We start from the raw sequence: 11,747 nt of genomic DNA, 5'->3' as shown, positions 1-11,747 counted from the left end.
CCTAGCACCGTGTCTGACACATCATGGACATGCAGGAAACAGCTACCATTTATTGAACACGTGTATTATGTGCTAAACATGTTACAGGCACTGTCTCACTTATGAATTAGGAGTTATGTCCACATGTCAGATAAGAAAACTGAAGCTCAGAAATGTTATGTAACATGCACATGACCCGTGCCTGACTCCCGGTGCATATACTTAACTGAGAGACATACTGCCCTCCCCTAATCATGTGAGCCCTACTGATCCTTATGGAAGGCAGCTCCACATGCAGAAGTAGAAAACACATGTCTGAGTCAATAAAAGCTCTCTCTCACTTATACACATGTTTATACACATGCATCCATACATATACATGTGTATTTTTATACAACATATACATTTGACCCTTGAACAACACAAGTGTTAGGGTTGACCACCCACTGAGCAGTCAAAAATCCACATATAACTTTTGACTCGCCCAGAACTTAACTACTAATAGCCTAATGTTGACCGATATACAGTCACATACAGTTGAGCCTTACCGATAATAGTCGATTAACACTTATTTTGTATGTTATAGGTTATTATATATTGTATTCTTACAATAAATCTAGAGAAAATCATAAGGAAGAGGAAATGCGTTTATAGTACTGTACTGTTTTATGAATACCATAAGTTTACATCGTTTTTTACAATTAAAAAAAACCTGCATAGAAGTGGACCTGCACAGTTCAAACCCGTGGTGTTCAAGGCTCAACTGTATGTTACTGGTTTGTGCATAGACTATCTCTGGAGGTCTGCATCTCCATGCAATTGCTTTTGGGGGGAAGCTGATAAGCAGGGAGGAGACTTACTTTTCACTGCACACCTTTTTGTACTTTTTGGATTTTAAACAAACTATAGGTATTGTCTGTTTAAAACAGACTTTTTAAAAAGACAGCTACATTTTTGGTGGAAAAGATAAGGATCCAGGAGACCCAAGTTCTAATCTCATCTCTGCCACTGGGTCAATCTGAGAATAACCAAAATTATTTTCACTTTCTTCATCCATAAGATGAGTATAGGAATAGCTGTCCTACCTCCCTCATAGGGTTAAACGAGATCATCTGTGCAAAAGCATTTTGCAAGGTGAGAACAATTCTGCACATTCAATAAATTATTATAACATAGTTGCATATCCAGAGCACATCCACCCACTCTGGAAGTATGAAGACCTCGTAAAAAGCAGCATGGCCTTGAGGGAGGTAACTGGCATTTCCAGGTCAGAAAAGAAGTTGGACTACACAGCAGACATCCGTGGCTAGAGCACCAGAATGAAATTTTTCAGCAAAGCATTTGTATTTCCCCTTCTGACACCATCATACTCCCACAGGGAGTTGTCTCGCTGCAGGGCAGGTGCAGTGTCTGTGGTGTCATGGGGTAGCAAAGGCTGGCAACTCCGCCTCAGGGGTTCTATGATCCCAAATCAGCAAGCACAGCTATTTTGGCTAGAAACAAAGCTTTTCTTAGAGAATCTATTTTCAAAAGTAGAATTGGGGTTGGGGGAGAACCCCAGGGGATTTTCAAATTTCTGACGCACAGGATGGAGAAGCAAGAACTTGGGGATTGGTAAATCTAGGTTTCCCTACCACGTCTTCAAAAGTCTGAGTGACCTTGAACAGGTCTCTTCACTTCCCTGAGCCTCAGTTTCTTCATCTATAAATGAGCAGATTGAACTGAATCATCTTTTCGGTCCTCTCCATATCAAAGATCCTACATCTTTGGATGTAGGAGAGACAAACTCTGCCTAGGATTCGGTTCACGTTGCTGCCAGCCTTAGGCCTCTGTTCTATAGACTCTGGGGAGTCTGCTGTGTCTCCTCATCCCTGCCATCAGCACCTGGGGGCCACAGATAGGAGTGTCTATCCTGAGATGTAAACACACCCAGAGGGGAAAGTGCCACTGGCTTGACATGGCAGGAGGGATCCTTAATTCTCACATCCTACTAGGGTGGGAGTTTGGGTAAGAAACAGACCTTATACATACATCCATGTGTGTACATGCATGTGTGTGTGTGTACATGTGTTCACTTGTACGTGTTAGGAGGAAGGGCCAGGAAATTGTGACTGGGTTCCTAATATCCTGAGTTATACTCACTTTCTCCTAGAAACAAGGGGAAATCACAACCCCAGTTTCAACCCCTGCAGATGAGACACTACGTTTGCACAAGCACTGCTTCCTGTAGTTGTGGGGGTGTTTGTTACCATTTCAACTCCCATATGAGTTATATTTAAGGGCTTCTGGGGTTTAGTCTGGAAGTGTCATCAGCACTTCAAAATGGTTTCTTTGGGGAAATGTTCTGAGTTCCAAATAAAGGGTTTACACTCTCAGCACACAACTATGCGTGAGTCGGAACTTCCTGTACTTCCCCCAACTCCATGAAGGTACCTAGCTCAACCAGGGGCACACAATTAGCAATAATCAAGTAATTCAGTTAAAATGTAATAAACGGTCCTCATTTTGTGACTTAATAAGTCTCCCTATGTTTTCGAACAGTGGGGCGACCACTCTTTCCCAGATTACCCAGGACTGTCTTGGTTTTAAAGTCAAGCCCCACATCTGAGGACCCCCTGACACCTGGGCAAACCAGCATGTGATGACTTGAAGAAGAGCGTGGATCCTCTGCAGGACAGAGGGGCTTTGTGCTCCTTTCTCCTCTCCAGAAGCATAGAGGCTGCTCAGGTATTTCCAAGCCCGTCCATGAGTCTTCAAGAAGTGCTTGGAATAACAGGCAGACGCTCTAACGGGTCTGCCTCAGGGATGTTGCCCCCCAGGGCAGGTGGCAGCTGGATTCCACTTCACGGCATCATTTACGACGCAGTCCTCACTGCTCTTGCTTGACTCAACTGTGTGGAGTGGGCCAGACCAGCTCATTCCTCAGGCCTTCTGCTAGTAGACTCATGCTTTTCTTGGAGCATTCACTCACAGCCCTTGCCAGAGGTGTCTCCCTGCCCTTTTGCTCCTCACACGCCTCCACATGTGATGGGAGAAAATAAATGGGAGACGTGGGAGGAGGCACTGGCATGTGATCAGAAGCTCCGGGTGAACTCTCCTCATCCTCTTCCCCAGGAAGTGGGGGAGAGGGGAGGCTTGTTCTATCCAGAAGATCCGAATGTGTCTGGCTAAGTCCACTCTGGAACATCAGAGAATGTCTAAACATGTGCCAGAAGCAGAGGTCAAGGGCATTTGATTGCACCATGTGAGCACATGCCCACCTACTTGGGTTCCAGAACCCATACGAGACTAATCCAGCATCTTGGTGTTGTTAGTGCAGTTTTTTACCCTCTGCACTGTTGATATTTTGGGCCAGATAATTCTTTGTAGTGGGGAGGGAGCAGGGACTATCTTTTGCATCATAAGATGCTTAGAAGCTTCTATGGTCTCAAGAGATGCTAGTAGTATCCTCTCCAGTTGTGATCAGCAGAAATATTTTCAGACATTGTCAAATGTTTCCTGGGGAGAAAATCACCTGGCTGAGAACCTCTGAATTAGAGCTGTCCAGGTGTCCCTTGTAAATCCCATCCTCCTAGACCTTCATAGTATAAGCAACATATTTTGATGCACATTACATGACAACTAGTTCCTCAGGGTGTTTGTAGTTTTTGCACAGAGAAAGAACTTTGTGACCAAGTAAATTTGGAGAACTCTGTGCTTCATGCTCAACACATTAGGAAAATGCTGCCTGATGTACAATAAATCTTTCCTCTCATGGAGAGACAAAATGCATTAGGATAGTGAAGGCTCTGAAACGACTGGTGGTTAAGGAAACCTGTTCAATACTGTTTGACCAAGACTTTGCTGTTTCATGGTGTTTGAGATTCTTATCTTAAAATCTAGGCATTCCAAATCAACTGATCCAATCTTTCTTAGTCCCAAATCCAAAACTCCCAAGGAAAAGTCCCATTGGCTCAGATTGGATGAACTGTTTCAGGATTCCAGACCAATCAATGGTTTGTCAACTCTCTGCTTCTGTCACAATTAAGAGATTATAACCCTGTTGGGGATGAGGATGGGGTGGGAGTGGAGCCATTCTCTCAAAGAGGGGACATACAAAACAGACAAAACACAATAGATGCCTGGCCACGGTTCTTTAATAGAGATTTCCTTAAAAGAAGTTCTTCTCTTTTTTGCCTTTGTGCTTTTTCTAAGAGCCTGAGCAGCTTCATCATCTTGATTCTTGCTCAGGTTTTATGGAAACTGGTGGCAGCATACATAAATTGCTGCAAAATTTCTCTTAAATTCCGGAATTAAAAGAATTTATTCAACATTTCCAGAGCCACGAGAACTTGCAAGGGTGAGCTGGCTATGGACACAGGTCCAGAGCTTTCGCTGTGATGATATTCCAGGTAGTTATCCCTTTAGAGGTTTGCTATCATGAAGAGCCAGGTGAGGAAGAATCTTTGAAGAGTTAAAGCAGTCCTGAGCAGACCCAGGACACCATGATCAGGCTTATTCAATTTCTATTCTGAGGAGGGATGCCATCATTTTAATACTGTGTTCTGGTTGCTAAGGAAACGAGATAAGTGGGTTGCCAACACAATCTTCAATGTTTCTATGAAGATTAAAGCACCTTGTTCCAGCTAGAGAGCAGATGGGAAAGTCATAGGTGCGAGCCGCATTTCTCATTACCGAGGAAGGGAGGTGGGGTATTCGGCCAGGTGAAGGATGAAATGAGACAGTTTCTGGTTCATGGGAAGAAGATAAAATTTGTACCTACTCGCTATTTACCATGTAAGAACTATCTGCTAAATCAATTAAGATAGGGGTTTAAGCCTGACTTCTAGTTCCATTTCTATCACTAATTATCTTTGTCAATGTATTGAAGTCAGATTTAGTGCAATGTTTGGGAAGTCAGTTAAGGAACAGAAAATGGTTACATTTTAGCCTGTTCTTTTGGTCATTCTTATTAAACATCTCAAGCCTACAAAAAATATAAAGATTACCACTCATACAACTTAAAAATAAAACATTATAGACACACTGGAATTTGCTCATGCATTCTTGTCCCCTTCCTGTTTAATCTCATAGAGATGTCTGAGAGCATACTTGTCACCTCCCTCTACACAGGAATCATTAGTTACTAAACTTACCACATGTTTTAAGTTATAAGCAACACAGGACCATTAAGAACAAAGAACTCTGGGAGCCTCCTATTCTTGGGTGAGGCTTTTCTATTTGAGATTCGGGTCAGTTTTTTCCTCCAACCCCAAACTCTGAACAAATGTAGGAAAGTAGGAGTAGTCAGGGAGTCAGCGAGTATGAGTGTTAATGCTGCACAGAGCACGGCTACATTGCAAATGCCAGTTTTCTTACTTCATTCAGTCTTCTTTTATTCATTCATTCAATAAAGATTTATCAAGTGCCTATTTTGTGCTAGGTATTATGCTAGGCACTGAGGATAAAGCAGTAACAAAAGTCCAAAGTTCCTGCCTTCACAGAATTTAGTAGAAAGGGAGAGACAAGACAAGCTCTATAGGAGGTTAGAGCTTGATACATGTAAACTGTGGGGTTGGGGAGAACAGGTTTGGGGATAAGTGCAAATGGTAAGGTTTGGGGAAAAAGTGAGGAAGAGGTGTTACAATTCTGGATAGGGTACTCTGACTCTCCCAGAGCCTCACTGTGAAGGTGCATTTGAGCCAAAATCCAAAGGAGGTACAGGATTAGGTGACTGGACTTTCTAGGAAACAGACAATGCAAAGGCTTTGTAGCGGCTGCATGCTTAGCAGGTTTGAGACCTAGCAAGGAGGCCAGTAGTGATGAAGGGAGAGGTATGGTAGCAGGTGAAATCAGAGGAGTAAATCAGAGTGAGTATCCATGTATGTGGACCACTGTAGATTTGGAAGAAGGCTTCTTTTCTGGATAGGATGGGAACCATTGGAGGGTTCAGAACAGAGGAGGTGATCTGTCTTATATTTTTAACAGGATCATTATGGTTGCTGTGTTGAGAACAAACACACACTGTGACAGCCGTGTGACCAGGGAGACGATTGAAGTAATCCAAGTAAGAGACAATGAAGACAGGAAGTAGTTAAAAGTCATTGGATTCTAGATATATTTTGCTATGAAACTAACAATTTCCTGACAGACTGGATATATGAGAAGGGGTCAAGGACGATCTCAAGGCTTTGGGCCAGTTGGTTATGAACACCCTATGCAGGTGTAATGGTGATGGTGGCGGTTGGAGCTGCTGGAATTCTTCCACACCCACAGCCATGTCGGGAGGAAATACCCTGATCTGGCTTGTATTCCATCTGCAGACATCCCCACTGAGGTCCTGGGGCCATTCTATGTGCCCCCAGCCACCCACTCTGCCACAATGCTTGCTTGGCACATGACGCCATGACAAGTTCTCAATGCATTTATGATGAATCACTCTCTTCATTAAAGCATATGACAATTTGTGTTTGAAGGAAACTTAAAGATCATCTGTGGAAGACTGTTGGTTGTCAAAAACAGACGAGCTCTCCATAATCAAGAAAAAAATAGTATTTGATCAAAGGCCTAGGGACAGGCTAAAAATGCAAAGCTGTCAGGATAGAAGGCAGCTCCTTGCTCTGTTGTTCTCACGGCCTCTCTACTGTTTTAGTACTCCTACTCCATATGCTTTCTGTGGCCTCCACTTCAAATTTTTGAGGGATCTAGGGTGACTGGCTTAATTACCATGGCCCATTCTCGGTACTAAGCCATTTTGAGGGTGCTGGCAGTCTTTGGCTATGGTAGCCTTAGCAAAGTGCCCCGCTCTAGTCCAGCTCAACCTTACTTAACCAAAGAATGGCCTCAGTTTTCCAAAGGAGGATCCAAGTTTCAGGGTCCTATAGCTGACTCAACCAGTACATCCCTCATTGATAGAGAAACCAAAAACCAGAGAATCAAGGGACTTGCCTGATGTTAGAGTACATAGAAGATGGAGAAACAAGAGCCCAAGCCTGCCAAGTCCCTGTACTATCAAAGCCTCAGGGCTTATCTCTGATGGTACTCCTCCTAGGCATCCACATGCCTTCTACCATTGGGCAGATCTTAATGCATATTTTTAGTATATAAATCCATGACAGATGTATCATCCTGAAAAGGAAGAACTAGGGGGAAAACCACGAGAGAATGAAGTGCCGTTGGTTATTATCTCAATTTTAGAGGATGACAAACTTTCTGTAAAGGGCGTATTTAGGAAATACTTTAGGCTTTGTGGGCCCCATGGTCTCTGTCACTACTCTGCCACTGTAGCAGGAAAAGCAGCCACAGACAATATGTAAATGAATGGGTATGGCTATATTCCAATAAAACTTTATTTACAAAAATAGGCTGCTGGCCTATTTGGCCCACAGGTTGTAGTTTGCTGATCCCCTTATCCAAAAGATTATGAAACAGTTTAACTAGTATGTCTTAAGTATTAGGGAAAGAGTAAAAATTAAATAGGTATATCCTTTTTCTCGGCTATCACTGAATATCTGTAAAGTAGTAATATAGATCTTTCTTACCTTCCTAATTATAAATGTTGTAACACTTGTCAGAAACACCATTTGCCTTACATTGCTTTTAGGAAGGGGAAAGCAAGGAAAAAGAACAATGTTTGGGATAATGACCTCTAACATTTCTCCTATGATTGAGAAACAAATAATTTTCAAAACTTCTTATTTCTCCTTAACCAGAACTAACAAACTTAACTTTCATTATCTTATTCTCAGTCTGGGGATTTGGAAAGCAATGAAAGTGCTCTAACTCAGGTAAACAAAGAGAAAACTGAAAAGCAAAGATTACCTGGGGAATCTGTGCACGCCTCGATAGGTACTACTTCTACTAACGTCACTCTTCTCTTAGTAGACGCAACCAATACTGTCTGAAATCAGAGTCCCACCATGAGAAGGCTGGGGTTATTACCTGTTCCCTCTAGATAATCAAGGCCTTGGCTAAGCCTGTGTTTCTGAGATGAAGCAACTCATTCCTTCCACAGAAAACTGTACCACTCCAGGACCCAAACCATAGCTCACCAACTCACAGCTGGATTTTCTGTTTGGTTCCTCAGCGATTGGAGAAGGAACACCATGCTCATTTGGGAGCTCCAAATTTCATGCAGCTCAGTATCTTATTTGCTCTAATCCTCTGCATCTAGACTGAAACCTTGGATACAGGTAGCCAGGTTATAGGCATGAAGTTTGCCTAACTCATTTCTATAGTTGTCTCAGTACTTGTGATAGGGAGTACAAGTAAAAGGATAAGTGTGGGATGGAGAGAAATATAGGGATTGAGACTGGGTCCAGAATTGAAGCATCTCACATTTCTCCAAATCCTGTACTGTGGGAGCTCCAGTAGAGCATGCTTTTGGTCTTGTGATCCACAAGGCTGCCACTAATACCTATTCTATAATAAGCCAGATATCTTACTTCATACATGTTAAAAGAATCCCAAGAACACTGGAAGAACCCACGTCATGCTGAAACATTAACTGAATAGCTAAGATAATTTAGAAGTATCAAATGACTGACCTACTTAACACATGATCTAAGTGTCTGTTGATGGTGTGCTCTAAAATGAAATACCTACAGGTATGGTTCATGCGTTCTGCGCTTAGACTCAGAGCTAAACATTTATAGCAAAGCCCATGGTTCCGGGTATTTCTTCCCACTCTCCTCACTTTAAAAAATTATTAATATTACATGTTAGCTTTTGACTGTTCTCAGGTGCCATGCACACCCTCTTCTGGTCGGTTAGAAGAAAAACTGATCACTGTTAGAAAAGGAACTTCATCAGAAGCGGTATAAAAGGTAAAAAAAAAAAAAATTCTGATACAACTAAAAGGCATCCCACCTTTTTTTGCAGTCATCAAGTTCATTACTGTTCATTATGAAAATTAGTGATCCTCCTATTTTTTAACAGATGTGTCTATCCTTTTCAGATTCCATGTAACATACTGACTAGGTCGGGGACTAGTCTAGGGAGAGTGATCAGGTGAGGCTCAATAAATGTGGTCTCTGAGGCAAGCAGCTCAGTCCTGGCACATTTCACATTCCACAAGACATCGGAGGCAGCAGAGGGAAGCTCTGTTTGGTTTGAATGCATCGAGCATTTTGTGCTGAGACACAACAAAGCACAGTGAGTAAAAGCGTGGACCTTGCCATGGAACTGAGTTTGAATCCCAGTTTTATCATTTACCGGCTGTGTGATCTTGGGCAAGTTATTTAACATCTCCATGACTACTATTTCATCATCTAAAAAGTGAAAAATAGTATTTCCTCAAAGGGCTGTTGTGAAGATTAAAAGAGACAATACTGGGAAGAGGCTTAGAAAAATACTTGGCACAGAATAACTAGCACAAAAAGGAAGCCATAGGCACTTTCTCCCAACACTAGGATGGTCTCTGGCTAGATGCCTATGCCCATGCCACAGATCACACCAACCAATCCAAATGGAGACTTTTACTACTAATTCCTTCCTGCAGAATTTACAACCTTCTTTGGCAAACCATGAGAATACTAAGCACTACTACTAGCTGTACTTTTTTTCTCTATCCTACATGATGGGCAAGTCATAAATTCCATAAGTTCCTATTCTGAAATGACAGACTACATTTCAATAATCATTTTATTAGTTACAGAAGAATATTCACTAGTATTTACATAGTGCAAAAAAGCTGTGATTATTACTCCTAATATGTGATATAACAATTATCCTTCATACAGCAAATGAACAAGATGAAAATCCCTTCTTGTTATAATTGGTACTAATTTTTGCTAGTTTTTTATTAAAGCATCACAATTAAGACATTAAATTATAAATTTACGTGGTATATTTAGAAATTAAATTATAAAATAATACAAATACTTTTAAGGTGTGATGTGCCAACGAAGTTTAAATTTTTATAATTAATTAGGATTCAGATTTTATATCAGGCAAACAGTTTGGTTGATTCTGTGATGTGTGTGAAGGCTAGAAGGGGCAAGGGAGAAGGAAGATGTCTGCAAATAAATTATTTCACAGAAAGTTTTTCAAATCAAAAAAAGATAAAGTTTTTAAATGGATAAGTTAATGTTCTAACGTGTTGGCACAACATACAGAAAATACTTAAGTGACAGGTTTTTTTTTTTAAAGCAAACAGCAGCTTTACAAACAGTAATACTTCTTTATACATATATTAAAGTAACAAATGTGTTAAGATTTAACAGTTTTATGTTAAAGAGTTAAAAAATGAATGTAGAGTTCACTACTCATTTGCACATTACAATTACCACCCCACCCACCTCCCTCAGCTTATTAAGAAATCAGACAAGTACATTATTTGGATATTAATTTCTCAATATTGAAACTATATGAATTCCTTTTGACTAATTCTTTTCCAAATACTGGAAGCATATAAAATACCATCTCTGCAAAAATGACCACCAGTCAAAGCCTTTATAAACTTTTCAATGTATAACACAGATTATTTTCCCATGTTTAGTCAAAAGAAATATATTACATCATTTACAGACATATTTAAACCAAAAATTAATAGGAACATTTGTCTTTTGAGAAGTAATCTTCACAGCAAACAAATCTACTAAAGCAGATATCTAGTTTGGGGAGTGCAATTTATACTGTAATTCATATATTTATATATTGAAATAGAAATCTAATATTAATTATTGCCAGTAAAACAATCTCTACACACTAAGAAAAAAAATCACTATGGTTTTTATTTCTTATGATGATGAACCCTTACTCTTACCATTAGCTCTCCCTCTAGATCCCCAAAGAGTCACTCGCCCCAGATCCAAAAAAACCACTTCCTTAATTTTCAAACCTTCTCATGTATATAATATACAGAAACTCCAGAATTTATCTAAAGGAAACAAATTATAAAGACATTATTAACATTTATTTAAGCATACTTTCAACACAGTAGCATTTCCTTTAATAAATTTTGGGTCGTCCTCTAGAGGTGACCTGTCTTATAAAGAACTGTGGTCCCTTCCATTTGCTGGCAGAAGATACTGCACATGCAAAATCATTTATAGAACACATAATTGAACACTTCTAAAGTCTCTAGCAAAATGAAAAAATATTGGTGTTCTGAAGATTTCCTCAACTTCTCTTTTCATATAAATGTCAAAAATCTAAAATGACAATCTTCGTTCAGAAGAGATATAAAATTCAAGAAACCTTTGAAAAGCCATAACTTCAATCAAGATCAAGAGTCTCTGAACCACTGACACTGAGCAAAGGAAATTTTCACCATTAAAAAGTATGAAAAGTTTTTAAATTCATTTTTAAGATTGTCAGTAGTTCAAAAACTCTATCATTTCTTTAAGCCAGATAACATCTCCAAATGTGTAGACAGTAAGATCTGCCACATATAAATAAATTCATGATTACTATTTCAGAGGCTTCATTCCTTACATGCTGTGTTCCTTTAAGTACTGGATACTTTGTGCTTAAGAAATCTATACCGGAGAACAGTTTAGACGGACAGTTACGTCCCCTTTTAGCACACTAATAAACCTGACTAACTTTTTCTACACAGCAATGTTCCTAAACTTTCATAATTGACAAATACTAAATCATCAACCAAGAATCTGATATCTCTAGTAATTAAATGCCAGCATTATAAAACATCTAAACAAGCACAGCAGTCCCAAAGAGTTCCCTAAAGAACCTGCCCAATTCTTCCCTTCTCCCTCTGTGAGGCAAGGCCTGCTCCATAAAACCAGGACAGGAAAACCACCCACCCTCCCCGGTCCTTTGCCTGCTTA

Source organism: Pteropus medius, unplaced genomic scaffold, assembly GCF_902729225.1.
Source record: "Pteropus medius unplaced genomic scaffold, Ma_sr-lr_union100, whole genome shotgun sequence".
Lineage (NCBI taxonomy): Eukaryota > Metazoa > Chordata > Mammalia > Chiroptera > Pteropodidae > Pteropus > Pteropus medius.
Note: the sequence above shows the minus strand (reverse complement) of the source record.